The sequence below is a fragment of the Arachis stenosperma genome, chromosome 7 (genome assembly GCF_014773155.1).
Source record: "Arachis stenosperma cultivar V10309 chromosome 7, arast.V10309.gnm1.PFL2, whole genome shotgun sequence".
NCBI lineage: Eukaryota > Viridiplantae > Streptophyta > Magnoliopsida > Fabales > Fabaceae > Arachis > Arachis stenosperma.
The window spans coordinates 60,058,358-60,073,642 of NC_080383.1; the positions used below are offsets into that span (position 1 = coordinate 60,058,358).

At 38.1% G+C, this 15,285-nt stretch overlaps 2 non-coding genes across 2 annotated transcripts; both read right to left on the reverse strand.

Moving 5' to 3' along the window:
* Positions 1-545: 545 nt before the first annotated feature.
* LOC130942833 (small nucleolar RNA R71) lies at positions 546-653 on the reverse strand. Its single transcript, XR_009071382.1, has one exon. It is a non-coding gene; the product is annotated as a small nucleolar RNA R71 (small nucleolar RNA).
* Positions 654-14,944: 14,291 nt separating this feature from the next.
* On the reverse strand, positions 14,945-15,052 carry LOC130942854 (small nucleolar RNA R71). The gene has a single exon (XR_009071402.1). It is a non-coding gene; the product is annotated as a small nucleolar RNA R71 (small nucleolar RNA).
* Positions 15,053-15,285: the final 233 nt, after the last annotated feature.

The following is a 15,285-nucleotide window of genomic DNA, read 5'->3' on the forward strand; positions in this document are numbered from 1 at the left end:
ATATGAGCAGGAACAAAGACAAAGGCATTCTTGTTGAAGCTGACCCTGAACCCGAAAGGACCTTGAAGAGAAAGCTAAGAGAAGCCAAAGCACAACTCTCTTTAGAGGACCTGACCGAATTCTTCAAAGAAGAAGAAGGCATGGCAGCCGAAAACAACAATAATGCAAACAATGCAAGGAAGGTGCTGGGTGACTTTACTGCACCTACTCCTGATTTTTATGGGAGAAGCATCTCTATCCCTGCCATTGGAGCAAACAACTTTGAGCTTAAGCCTCAGTTGGTTTCTCTACTGCAACAGAATTGCAAGTTCCATGGACTTCCAATGGAAGATCCTCATCAGTTCTTAGCTGAATTCTTGCAAATCTGTGACAAAGTCAAGACTAATGGGGTAGACCCTGAGGTCTATAGACTGATGCTATTCCCTTTTGCTGTAAGAGACAGAGCTAGGATATGGTTGGACTCACAACCTAAAGAAAGCCTGGACTCTTAGGAAAAGCTAGTCAATGCCTTCTTGGCAAAGTTCTTTCCACCTCAAAGATGGAGTAAGCTTAGAGTGGAAGTCCAAACCTTCAGACAGAAGGATGGAGAATCCCTCTATGAAGCTTGGGAAAGATACAAACAATTAATCAGAAAATGTCCTTCTGACATGCTTTCTGAATGGAGCATCATAGGTATTTTCTATGATGGTTTCTCTGAACTATCCAAGATGTCCTTGGATAGCTCTGCTGGAGGATCTCTTCATCTGAAGAAGGCACCTACAGAAGCTCAAGAGCTCATTGAAATGGTTGCAAATAACCAATTCATGTACACTTCTGAGAGAAATCCTGTGAACAATGGGACAAGTCAGAAGAAAGGAGTTCTTGAGATTGATACTCTGAACGCCATTTTGGCTCAGAATAAGATATTGACTCAACAAGTCAATGTGATTTCTCAAAGTCTGTCTGGAATGCAAAATGCACCAAGCAGTACTACTAAGGATGCTTCATCTGAAGAAGAAGCTTATGATCCTGAGAACCCTTCAATGGAAGAGGTGAATTACCTAGGAGAATCCTATGGTAACACCTATAATTCTTCATGGAGAAATCACCCAAATTTCTCATGGAAGAATCAAGAGAAACCTCAACAAGGTTTCAATAACAATAATGGTGGAAGAAACAGGTTTAGCAATAGCAAGCCTTTTCCATCATCTTCTCAGCAACAGACAGAGAGTTCTAAGCAGAATACTTCTGACTTAGCAACAATGGTCTCTGATCTAATAAAAACCACTCAAAGTTTCATGAATGAAACAAGGTCCTCCATCAGAAATTTGGAAGGACAAGTGGGTCAGCTGAGCAAGAAAGTTACTGAACCCCCTCCTAGTACTCTCCCAAGTAATACAGAAGAAAATCCAAAAGGAGAGTGCAAAGTCATAACCATGGCCGAATGTGGAGAGGAAAGAGAGGAGGAGGACGCCACTGAGGAAGACCTCAGTGGGCGTGTACCAATCTCCTCTGAGTTCCTCAATGAGGAACAATGGGAGTCTGAGGCTCAAAATGAGACCATAGAGATTCCATTAGACTTACTTCTGCCATTCATGAGCTCTGATGAGTATTCTTCCTCTGAAGAGGATGAGTATGTCACTGAAGAGCAAGTTGCTAAATACCTTGGAGCAATCATGAAGCTAAATGACAAGTTATTTGGAAATGAGGCTTGGGAGGATGAACCTCCCTTGCTCACCAAAGAACTGGATAACTTGTCCAGGCAGAAACTGCCTCAAAAGAGGCAGGATCCTGGGAAGTTTTCTATACCTTGTACCATAGGCACCATGACCTTCAAGAAGGCCTTGTGTGACTTAGGGTCAAGTGTAAACCTCATGCCCCTCTCTGTAATGGAGAAATTAGGGATCTTTGAGGTGCAAGCTGCAAGAATCTCATTAGAGATGGCAGACAATTCAAGAAAACAAGCTCATGGACTTGTAGAGAATGTTTTGGTGAAGATTGAAGACCATTACATCCCTACTGATTTCATAGTCTTAGAGACGGAAGTGCATGGATGAATCCATCATCCTTGGCAGACCCTTCCTAGCCACAGCAAAGGCTGTGATTGATGTTGATAGAGGAGAGTTGATCATTCAAGTGAATGAAGAATCCTTGGTGTTAAGGCCCAAGGACATCCCTCTATCATCATGGAGAGGAAGCATGAAGAGCTTCTCTCAAAACAGAGCCAAGCAGAGCCCCCACAGTCAACTCTAAGTTTGTGTTGGGAGGCCACAACCAAACTCTAAGTTGGTTGTTGAACGCCCACATTCAAACTCTAAGTTTGGTGTTGGGAGGTTCCAACACGGTTCTGAGCATTTCTGAGGCTCCATGAGAGTCCTCTGTCAAGCTAATGACATTAAAGAAGCGCTTGTTGGGAGGCAACCCAATGTTTTATAGTTAACTATTTTCTTTTGTTATTTTATCTTTTTTGTAGGTTGATGATCATAAGAAGTCACAAAAACAATGAAAAAAGCAAAAACAGAATGAAAAACAGGAAGAAAAACAGCACACCCTGGAGGAGAAAAAGCTGGCGTTCAAACGCCAGTAATACTAGCTGTTGGGCGTTTAACGCCAGAAAGGGGCACCAGACTGGCGTTAAACGCCAGTAAAGGGCAACAACCTGGCGTTAAACGCCAGGAATGGGCACCAGCCCGGCGTTTAACGCCAGAAATAGCTCAAAACGTGATTTTGAGCAACAATTGGTGCAGGGATGACTTTTCCTTGACACCTCAGGATCTGTGGACCCCACAGGACCCCCACCAACCCCACCACTCTCTCTTCTTCTTCACCCATTCACCAATCACCTCAACATCTCTTTCTCTTCACCACTCACATCCATCCTTCATAAACCACCACTTCTCCCCATACATGGCCGAACACAAAGCCATCCCCTTCTTCCTCTTTTCTTCTTCTTCTACTCTCTTCTTTCTTCTTTTGCTCGAGGACGAGCAAACCTTTTAAGTTTGGTGTGGTAAAAGCATTGCTTTTTGTTTTTCCATAACCATTTATGGCATCCAAAGCCGGTTTAACTGAGAAGGCATGACCTCAAGCCCATCACCAAGAGAAGGATGGAGCAAACAAGAGACCCCTCTCATCAAGAGATCCCTGAGATACCTCAAGGGATGCACTTTCCTCCAAAAGACTATTGGGAGCAACTAAACACCTCCCAAGGAGAATTGAGTTCCAACATGGGACAACTAAGGGTGGAGCACCAAGAACATTCCATCCTCCTCCATGAAATTAGAGAAGATCAAAGAATCATGAGAGAGGAGCAACAAAGACAAGGAAGAGACATTGAGGAGCTTAAGCACTCCATAGGATCTTCAAGAGGAAGAACAAGCCGCCATAACTAAGGTGGACCCGTTCTTTAATCTCCTTGTTCTTTATTTTTCTGTTTTTTCGAAATTTTCATGCTTATGTTTATCTATGTTTGTGTCTTGTGATCATTAGTGTCTTAGTGTCTATGCCTTAAAGTTATGAATGTCCTATGAAATCCATCACCTTTCTTAAATGAAAACTGTTTTTATCACAAAAGAACAAGAAGTACAGGATTTCAAATTCATCTTTAAAACTAGCTTAATTAGTTTGATGTGGTGACAATACTTTTTGTTTTCTGAATGTATGCTTGAACAGTGCATATGTCTTTTGAATTTGTGGTTCATGAATGTTAAAATTGTTGGCTCTTGAAAGAATGATGAAAAAGGAGACATGTTACTGAGGATCTGAAAAATCATAAAAATGATTCTTGAAGCAAGAAAAAGCAGTGAACACAAAAAAAAAAAAAGCAAACGAAAAAAAAAAAGAAGAGAAAAAGAGAAAGAAAAAGAAAGGAAAAGAAAGGAATAAAGTTGTGATCCAAGGCAAAAAGAGTGTGCTTAAGAACCCTGGACACCTCTAATTGGGGACTTTAGCAAAGCTGAGTCACAATCTGAAAAGGTTCACCCAATTATGTGTCTGTGGCATGTATGTATCCGGTGGTAATACTGGAAGACAGAGTGCTTTGGGCCACGGCCAAGACTCAATAAGTAGCTGTGTTCAAGAATCATCATACTTAACTAGGAGAATCAATAACACTATCTGGATTCTAAGTTCCTAAAGAAGCCAATCATTCTGAATTTCAAAGGATAAAGTGAGATGCCAAAACTATTTGGAGGCAAAAAGCTACTAGTCCCGCTCATCTAATTTGGAGCTATGTTTCATTGATAATTTGGAGTCTATAGTATATTCTCTTCTTTTTTATCTTATTTGATTTTCAGTTGCTTGGGGACAAGCAACAATTTAAGTTTGGTGTTGTGATGAGCGGATAATTTGTACACTTTTTGGCATTGTTTTTAGTATGATTTTAGTAGTTTTAGTTGAGTTCTTAGTATATTTTTATTAGTTTTTAGTTAAAATTCACTTTTCTGGACTTTACTATGAGTTTGTGTGTTTTTCTGTGATTTCAGGTATTTTCTGGCTGAAATTGAGGGATCTGAGCAAAAATCTGATCCAGAGACTCAAAATGACTGCAGATGCTGTTGGATTCTGACCTCCCTGCACTCGAAGTGGATTTTCTGGAGCTACAGAAGCCCAATTGGCGCGCTCTCAACGGCATTGGAAAGTAGACATCCTGGGCTTTCCAGCAATATATAATAGTCCATACTTTGCCCAAGATTTGATGGCCCAAACCGGCGCTCAAAGTCACCTACAGAAATTCCAGCGTTAAACGCCGGAACTGGCATAAAATTTGGAGTTAAACGCCCAAACTGGCATAAAAGCTGGCGTTTAACTCCAAGAAGAGTCTCTACACGAAAATGCTTCATTGCTCAGCCAAGCACACACCAAGTGGGCCCGGAAGTGGATTTTTATGTCATTTACTCATCTTTGTACACCTTAGGCTACTAGTTCTCTATAAGTAAGACTTTACTATTGTATTTCATCTTGGTTCTCTGGTTCCCTCTCTGGGGCCGAACCAATGATCACACTATCACTTATGTATTTTCAACGGTGGAGTTTCTACACACCATAGATTAAGGTGTGGAGCTCTGCTGTACCTCGAGTATTAATGCAATTACTATTGTTCTTCTATTCAATTCCGCTTGTTCTTTATCCAAGATATCACTTGTTCTTCAACTTGATGAAGGTGATGATTGACGCCCATCACCATTCTCACTCATGAACAAAGTGACTGACAACCACTCTTGTTCTACACGCATCCAAGGCTTAGTGAATATCTCTTGGATTCTTTAATCGGAATCTTCGTGGTATAGGCAGACTTGATGGCGGCATTCAAGAGAATCCGGAAGGTCTAAACCTTGTCTGTGGTATTCTGAGTAGGATTCAATGATTGAATGACTGTGACGTGCTTCAAACCTGTAACCTACTGGGCGTTAGTGACAGACGCAAAAGAGTGATTCTATTCCGGTAGGGGAGGGAACCAAACCGGTGATTGGCAGTACTGTGACAGAGTGCGTGCATTAGCTTTCACTGCGAGGATGGGAGGTAGCTGCTGACAACAGTGAAACCCTACACGAGCTTGCCATGGAAAGGAGTAAGAAGGATTGGATGAAGGCAGTAGGAAAGCAGAGAGACGGAAGGGAAGGCATCTTCATACGCTTATCTGAAGTTCCTACCAATGATATACATAAGTACCTCTATCTTTATCTTTATATGTTATTTTTGTTTATCACTATACCCATTTGAGTCTGCCTGACTAAGATTTACAAGATGACCATAGCTTGCTTCATACCAACAATCTCCGTGGGATCGACCCTTACTCGCGTAAGGTATTACTTGGACGACCCAGTGCACTTGCTAGTTAGTTGTGCGAAGTTGTAGTGATCACAATTTCGCGCACCAAATAGATCCACCTGCAGAATGGTCCAATGACATTTTCGAAAATTCAGAGAGACCATAATAGAATATGTCTAAAATGGTCCATTCTGAAAACATGTCAGATGGACATCTTTTAGTCAGCTGCTTGTATCTTTCCCAAGCTTCATAGAGGGATTCACCATCTTTTTGTTTGAAGGTTTGAACATCCACTCTCAGCTTGCTCAGCTTTTGAGGAGGAAAGAATTTATCCAAGAAGGCATTGACCAGCTTATCCCATGAGTCCAGGCTATCCTTGGGTTGTGAATCCAACCATACTCTAGCTCTGTCTCTTACAGCAAAAGGGAAAAGCATGAGTCTGTAGACTTTAGGATCAACTCCATTCGTCTTTACAGTCTCACAGATCTGCAAGAACTCAATTAAAAACTGATAAGGATCTTCAGATGGAAGTCCATAAAACTTGCAGTTTTGTTGCATTAAAGCAACTAGCTGAGGTTTCAGCTCAAAGTTGTTGGCTCCAATGGCAGGAATGGAGATGCTTCTCCCATCAAACTTGGACGTTGCTTTGTGAAGTCACCAAGCATTCTCCTTGCATTATTATTATTTTCGGCTGCCATCTCTTTCTCTTGTTCGAAATTTCTAAAAAGGTTGCTTCTGGATTGTTGTAATTTAGCTTCTCTTAATTTTCTCTTCAGAGTCCTTTCAGGTTCTGGATCAATTTCAACAAGAGTGCCTTTATCCCTGTTCCTGCTCATATGAAAGAGAAGAACACAAGAAAAGAAAGAGGAATCCTCTATGTCACAGTATAGAGATTCCTTTATGTTAGTAGAAAAAGAAAGGGGTATAAGAAAGAAGAAGGATGGATTCCGATTTTTGGATGAAGAGGGGTGAAGAGAAGTGTTAGTAAATAAATAATTAAATAGAAGAAGAAAAGAGAAATAGAATTTCGAAAATAGTTTTGAAAAAGGGGTTAGTGATTTTCGAAAATTAGAGATAAATTAAAATTAAAACATGAAACAATTAATTAATTAAAAAGAATTTTTGAAAAAGAGAGAGATATTTTCGAAAATAGAAGAGGGAGAATTAGTTAGGTGGTTTTTGAAAAAGATAAGAAACAAACAAAAAGTTAGTTAGTTGATTGAAAAAGATTTTAAATCAAAATTGAAAAGGATAAGAAGCTAGCAAGTTAGATATGATATTTTGAAATCAAATTTTGAAAGATATAAAATTTTTGAAAAAGATCAAAATAAAAGATAAAAAGATTTAATTCAAAAATTTTTGAAATTATTTACTTCACTAACAAGAAACTACAAGATAAGATTCTAGAACTTAAAGATTGAACCTTTCTTAACAAGAAAGTAACAAACTTCAAATTTTTGAACCAATCACATTAATTATTAGTGAGTTTTCGAAAATTAGCTGTAAAGATAAGGAAAAGATTTTGAAAATAATTTGAAAAATATTTTTGAAATTTTCGAAAAATAGAGAAAAATTGAAAAAGATATGATTTTTGAAAAAAGATTTTGAAAAGATAGGATTTTTAAAATTGAAATTTTGACTTGACTTGTAAGAAACAACTAATTTTGAAAATTTTTGACTAAAGTCAACCCAAAATTTCGAAAATTTGGAGGGAAATAAGGAAAAGATATTTTTTTATTTTTGAATTTTTAATTATGAGAGAGAAAAACACAAAAATGACCCAAAACATGAAAATTTTGGATCAAAATACAAGATGCATGCAAGAACACTATGAATGTCAAGATGAACACCAAGAACACTTTGAAGATCATGATGAACATCAAGAACACAATTTTGAAAAATTTTGAAAAACAAGAAAAGACACAAAACAAGAAATCATCAAGATCAAACAGAAGACTTATCAAGAACAACTTGAAGATCATGAAAAACACTATGAATGCATGAATTTTCGAAAAATGCAAGAAAAAATTTTTAAAGCATGCAATTGACACCAAACTTAAAAATTGACTCAAGACTTAAACAAGAAACACAAAATATTTTTGATTTTTATGATTTTCTAATTTTTTTTTTTTGGATTTTTATTAATTTTTTTCGAAAACAAAGTTTTAGAAAAACGAAAAATAAAAGAAAAATTTTTGAAAAAGATTTTTGAAAAGAAAATTACCTAATTTGAGCAACATGATGAACCGTCAGTTGTCCATACTCGAACAATCCCCGGCAACGGCGCCAAAAACTTGGTGGACGAAATTGTGATCATGCTTGAATTTGGCTCTTTAGTATGTACACAAAAACTATTGTGTCTCTTGTTGAATTCACAACTCCGTTCAACTAACCAGCAAGTGTACTGGGTCGTCCAAGTAATAAACCTTACGTGAGTAAGGGTCGATCCCACAGAGATTGTTGGTATGAAGCAAGCTATGGTCACCTTGTAAATCTCAGTTAGGCAGATTAAAATTGTTTATGGGTTTGAAAATTAATAATAAAATAGAAATAGATGATATAATAAAAAGGGATAGAATACTTATGCAGATTCATTGGTAGGAATTTCAGTTAAGTATATGAAGATGCTGTATGGCTCAAGGACGCCTGCTATTCTCCTGCTTCTACTCAATCCTTCTTACTCCTTTCCATGGCAAGCTGTGTATAGGGGTTCACCATCAGCGGTGGCTACTTTCAATCCTCTCGGGAAAATGGTCCTCTGCGGTTGTCACTCGCATGGCTAATCGTCTGGAGGCATCACCCATGGTTGATGGCTACATCCCATCCTCGCAGTGAAAACTAATGCTCACGCACTCTGTCACAGTACGGCTAATCACTGGTTGGTTCTTACTCATACTGGAATAGAATCCCTTGATTCTTTTGCGTTTGTCACTAACGCCCAGCACTTGCAAGTCTGAAGCACGTCACAGTCATTCATTACAGGAATCCTACTCGGAATACCACAGACAAGGTTAGACTTTTCGGATTCCCAGGATCCTACTCGGAATACCACAGACAAGGTGAGACTTTCCGGATCCTCATAAATGCCGCCATCTATCTAGCTTATACCACGAAGATTCTGTTGGGGAATCTAAGAGATACACATTCAAGCTCTGTTGCATGTAGAACGGAAGTGGTTGTCAATCACGTGCGTTCATAAGTGAGAATGATGATGAGAGTTATTTACTCATCACATTCATCATGTTCTTGGGTGCGAATGAATATCTTGGAAATAAGAATAAGAGAGATTTGAATAAAAGAAAAATAGAATTGCATTAATACTTGAGGTACAGCAGAGCTCCACACCCTTAATCTATGGTGTGCAGAAACTCCACCGTTGAAAATACATAAGCAAGAAGTTCAGGCATGGCCGAGAGGCCAGCCCCAAAACGTGATCACCAGATTCAAAATACAATCCAGGATGATATTATGATAGTAAAAAGTTCTATTTATAATAAACTAGCTCCTAGGGTTTACATGAGTAAGTAATTGATGCATAAATCCACTTCCGGGGCCCACTTGGTGTATGTTTGGGCTGAGCTTGATCAATCCACAAGCTGAGGCTTCTCTTGGAGTTGAACTCCGAGTTATGACGTGTTTTGGGCGTTCAACTCCGGATCATGACGTTTTTCTGGCGTTTAACTCCAGACAGCAGCATGTACTTGGCGTTCAACGCCAAGTTACGTCGTCATTCTTCGAATAAAGTATGAACTATTATATATTGCTGGAAAGCTCTGGATGTCTACTTTCCAACGCCGTTGAGAGCGCGCCAATTGGAGTTCTGTAGCTCCAGAAAATCTATTTCGAGTGCAGGGAGGTCAGATTCCAACAGCATCAGCAGTCCTTTTGTCAGCCTTCTTCAGAGTTTTGCTCAAATCCCTCAATTTCAGTCAGAATTTACCTGAAATCACAGAAAAACACACAAACTCATAGTAAAGTCCAGAAATGTGAATTTAACATAAAAACTAATGAAAACATCCCTAAAAGTAGCTTGAGCTTACTAAAAACTACCTAAAAACAATGCCAAAAAGCGTATAAATTATCCGCTCATCAATAGGCAATATATTTTAGCATAATTTTGATTACAATTAATAACATTATAGCAGGAATTCATTTTGGGGGGAGGGGTTTTGTTGACTGTTCAAAGCTTATGCTTACTTAGATTATATATTAGGCTTTAGTAATAATATTCTTCTCAAGTTGCATAAATCTTTTCAAGTTCTGTTGATTGTTCTAATTGCTTTTACATGCTCTTTTTGTTATAGGGCTGATGTGATCCAAAGTAAGTTTGTAATAACAAAGGCTTTATATGCAATGCAGATAGATCTTCTTTTCATCGACTGCGTCTACAGGTCGGCTAAGATAAAGCTAGCAAATTTTTGTGTCATCAACTCATCAAGTTTGCATATGGCATCAATGAGTATCTAAAATTTTTTAGTATTACAGATATACAAGCTTGAATTGGAGCAAAAGAGATTAGAGGAAGATGCTTTTGTTTATAATTCACTTCAACAGCAGCCTAAACTCTCACCAGTATACCAGAAGGTATACTGTTAATTCGAGTCCATCATAAGAGGATTGATAAATATCTTTGCTTCAATTTTATTGCAGAAATATGTTAATGCTATTTAAATAATGTTGTAGTTTCCCTAAGACATTTTGTATTATCTAGTTAGTTAGCTTGGCTTCTGCTTATAAAGTATCTCTTATATTCATATACTACGTATTTAACAAAGATGCTTGAAGTTGGGTCTTGAATGGACAAGGTGAAATCCCGTGAACTGGTAGAGAACAGAGATGACGAATTTGCTGACATTTCTTTTGAAGAATTATTAGCACAAGAAAAGAAGGATTCATTCTGGTTAGTTTCCCTTTTACTGTTTTGCTTGTTCCTCTTTCCTTAAGCTTTTTAAGTTCATGAGAGCATCATATTCATCCAATATTATTTTGTGTATTTGGACAGGCAAAAAAATGAGAAATAAAGACCGTGCTAAAGCTAATAACAGTTACTAGCATGGCTAACTGTAACTAGAATTTTTTTAGTATGAAAACGAGATACAACATAGAACCATAAGACTGATGAGTATGAAAGAATCAACCTTCTCATGGTCCCCAATATTTTGGAAGCCATCCTCAGCAGAGCTTACAAACACAGAGGACTTGTCAGGACACCACTGAAGCATATGCATAATTGTAGGTTAATATTCACGGTAGAAAAATCTCCATAGTTGACCGCACACAAGAACTGCAAAATTAAAAGAAGCATCAAAAGCATGATCTCCTTGATACCTGTATACAGAGGATAGTTGCCTCATGACCTTCAAATTTATATACAGGAGACCTAACTCTCTCACTGTTAAGCTTCTGGTGATTGAACATTTTGACTGTGTTGTCAGCAGAACCGAAGCCAAAGCAACAAAAAATCATAATGAAGATCCAAAAGTTTAATAAATTATTTAGTATCCGAGAAAAATGCTCTAACTTATAAGTTAATTCCATTTATGGCATTAAGATGTAGAATGGAATGCAAGAGTCCTTATACTTGATCTGTCACAAGCATATGAAAAAGTGTAATCTAATTGGAAGCTGGTGTGAATGTGAAGAGTCCTCCAATTTATTTGTTTCATTCAAGATAGATATTAATGTAAAAGATGTGGCACCCATGACACTCTTTATAGCGGGCAAAAGGTTAAAACTTGAGGTATTGCTTGTCAATTAGAACTCACAATTAAGTAAAATGTTATATCAAATCAAGATATAGGAATTTAGATAATATCCTTTCTGCTCACTGAATTTTCACCCAACAAGTACTAGAATGACAAAATTGAAATTTTGCACTTATAATGATTATTAAACAATAAGTCATGATTAATGTGGATTTAATTATACTAGTTGAATGAGAACTTTGAGAAGGAAAGGTTCAGATAAGGTAATACTTAATTGCCATAAGAGTCGCAGGAATTCCTCACGAACGAAATGATCAAATAAATGATCAAAGTACGGCCACATATGCCCACTTAAGACATATAGAGATACCCTCAGATTATAGATTTTCGTACTCCAATCAAAAGTTCAACCCATGAACCAAAAGGAACAAAACACAATCAGGATTGTATACATATTACATTATTACATGATATTAAAGAACTCATTCCTCCAATCCTCCCAAACCTAAAAAAGAAAGGAGAGAGATACAACAACTACTAAACAGAATTTAATTTCCATAACAAGGGCCTTTCATAAACCAGTTAAATTATTTGTCTATAAAATATACACTGTTAACTCTACAGAAACTACCAGCACAAATATTATAAGTTGTAACCTCTAAATAATATCGTATAAAATGATACAAATTCACCGGTTGAAAGTTGAAACAAACCTCCCTCCCTCACCCTCAACTAAGCTAGCCTAGCTTCAATGCAGCTCGTGCAAGTTGGTTGTTGCATATAGCTTGATAGAATAGCGACTTCAGATTTATGATTCTTCAGTTGAAATATATCCTAACCCAAAGTTGAGGTGGCATCTCCACAATGCACATCCAATTGTCACATTACAAGTCATCAACCATGTATAGAAAGAAAGATGGCACAGGGAATCCTGATGAATCCATATTTAATGATGATTTTTTGTTAGAATTGAATGGATTTTATCATATAAACTTGCATTTATTCCCTTGAATAGCATGCTTTTGAATTTTCCTCCCAAATTGTGCTTAATCATGAAAATATGCTCTTTTGTGCTTAGTTTAATCTATTTTATTCCACTTTTGTCTTCCATTCGATGTCTTGATGTGTTTGTGAGTGATTTCAGGTGTATAAGGTAGGAATGGGTTGGAGAGAATGGAAGAAGAGAATGCAAAGTGGAGGAAACATGAAGAATTAAAGGAGGTGAGCTCAGAGACGTGTGCGTGCGCACGGCCTCTTGTGCGTCCGCACAGGAGCCCAAGCAGAGTGCATGGATCAATTTGAGCGCGTTGCGCATCCCGCCAAGCATCGCCTAGTGTCCGTGCGCACAAGTACTTGTGCATACGCACATGAGGGAATTTTCGTAGAGTGTGCGGACGCACACACCTGTGCGTCCGCACAGGTGTCCGTGCATAACTTTATTAGAAAGGCACGTGACTCGCGATTTGAAGGCTTTAGAGGCCCATTTCTGAAGTCTTTTAGCTCTTATTGGAGGGGAAATGAAGGACATAGGAGAGCATATCATTAGTATAGTTTTAGGGTAGAATAGAAGGTTTTTAGTTTTAGTTTTCTCTAAGTTTTTCATCATCTCTACTAGGGTTTATCTTAGGGTTTTACATTCCAAGTGCCATTTCCATTTTTGATCATTCGATTTTGCTAATCTCATTGTAAGTATTCTCTTGTTATTACTCTTTATAGTTACATTGTCATTACTCTTTCTTCTAATTCAAGTTATAGTTCAATTTTGTTTTTCCTTTGCAATTTCACCTTCTTGTTGATGAATTTAATGTTTGATGTTTGTTTTATGCTTTCTTATGCTATTCTTGTTGATTGAGATCAATTGTTGCTTTTAGTTTCAAGTCTTTTCTTATTTTTCTCATGTTCAAGCTTTTTGCCCACCAAGTGTTTAACAAAATGTCAAACATGGCTTTAGGCTAAATTTTTGTCTCTTGGCTTGGGTAAAGTGAGCACTTGGATACCTAGAGTTGGAATGTCCAATATTTAGTGTCAATTCTTGGGTTGTTAATTGTTCTTGTTCCCACTAACGCTAATTTGTTGCTAAGGTAATTAGCAAGCAATTTAGGATTTGTGGGTTAAGAACACTTATGCTCATTTAACTTACCTTCCGATGTAAGGGTTGATCAAGTGAGACTAATCCATCATAATTGTCATAGTTGTGGTTCCAACAAGGAAAGGATCCTTAGCTCACTCCAAGCCAAGACCTCTTTTTATGTTTTCAATCTTTCATACATTGCTATGTTAATCTCGTTTATACTTTACTTGTTTATATTACATAGTCGATTTTTTAATTTCTTCATTAGTTAAATTATTACAATTTTGCATGTTCTTTTCTTGCTTTATATGTTCATTTCTTCATTGACAATCCCTTGATCACTACAACCGGAATTTGCACACTCATTGCCCTTTAGTGACTCCTTGGGAGACGACCCGGGAGTCAATTACTCTCGGTTTTTAAATTGGTTTTGAGTTGTCACACATCTTGTGAAATTCCAATTTGATCGGTGACCGATTGTTGGGTTTGGACTATACTTGCAACGTTCATCCTCCTTTAGTGTAAAAATCCAAACTCGTGCTCTTGGTCGCTGTCAAATTTTGGCGCCATTACCGGGGAGTTTTCACTTTAAGTGCAATGAGTGCTATGATTTTGGTTGTGTAAATATGTGAATAGTGTGAATAGTTGATTTTTGGTTTGCTACTTGGCATTAATTGTAGATACTACTTTCCCTCTTTAGTTAGTCTTGGTAGTTATAGCTTGTCAAGTTAGTTCTTGTTTACTTGCTTACTTTGTTCTTGCTTTTCATAATTGCATGCTTTCGTTGTCTGCTCAGTTGAATGACACGGTCGCTTCCAGACCCGAGCTTGGCCACTTTTGATCCAGATATTGAAAGAACTTTAACTCGTATAAGGCAAGCTCGGCTCTGGCTAGCTTTTGTGAATAGTGAATCGGGCTCCCTTGAGGATCACTCCCATTCACTATCACCACCAATCCGTGACCATCATTCTCCAATTAACAAGGAAACTCTATATTCATCTGTGGGGAGTACTGAATTCTATTTGAATGACTCAGGTGACACTGTCATGGTGGACCCTCTACGAAGGATCACTTTGAAGGAAGCCGGAGCTCTTGATCTTAACTTGCAACTACTTCAAATTCTGTATCCGGCCTTGGACCCAAATTTTGAGCTTAAGTTCGGCACAATCAACTTGCTCCCCAAGTACAATGGGTTGCCCGGGGAAGATCTTCTGAAGCACCTTAAAGATTTCTAAGTTTCATGTGCAATTGTGAGAAGACATGGAGCGGATGAAGCCGCGGTGTTGGTCTTCGCTTTCCCTTTCTCTTTGAGAGAAAAGCGAAGGAGTGGTTTTATACTCAGCCGGGTAAAGTTAGATTCAGTTGGGACTTGTTGCAAAAGGAATTCTTGGAGAAGTTCTACCCTCCTCAGAAAACAGACAAGTTGCGAAGAGAGATCTCTTGTATTGTGCAACGAGATGGGGGAAACTTTGTATGAATATTGGGAGAGATTTAAGAAGTTGTTGGAGGCTTGCCCTCATCACTGGATAGATGAATTGGTTTTGATCAGTTATTTCTGTCAAGAAATGCACCACCAAGTTAAGCTTCTCTTGGATGCCGCGAGTGGAGGATCATTGACTAAAAATAAGACTGTAGCAAAGGCATGGAAAGTGATATCGGACCTAGCGTACTCAACTCATCATTCAAGGGCAAGGAGTCCGAAACCAAAAGCTTTGAGTGAGGTTTCTCCCTCTGGAGATGCAATTTTGACTAAGACTCTTG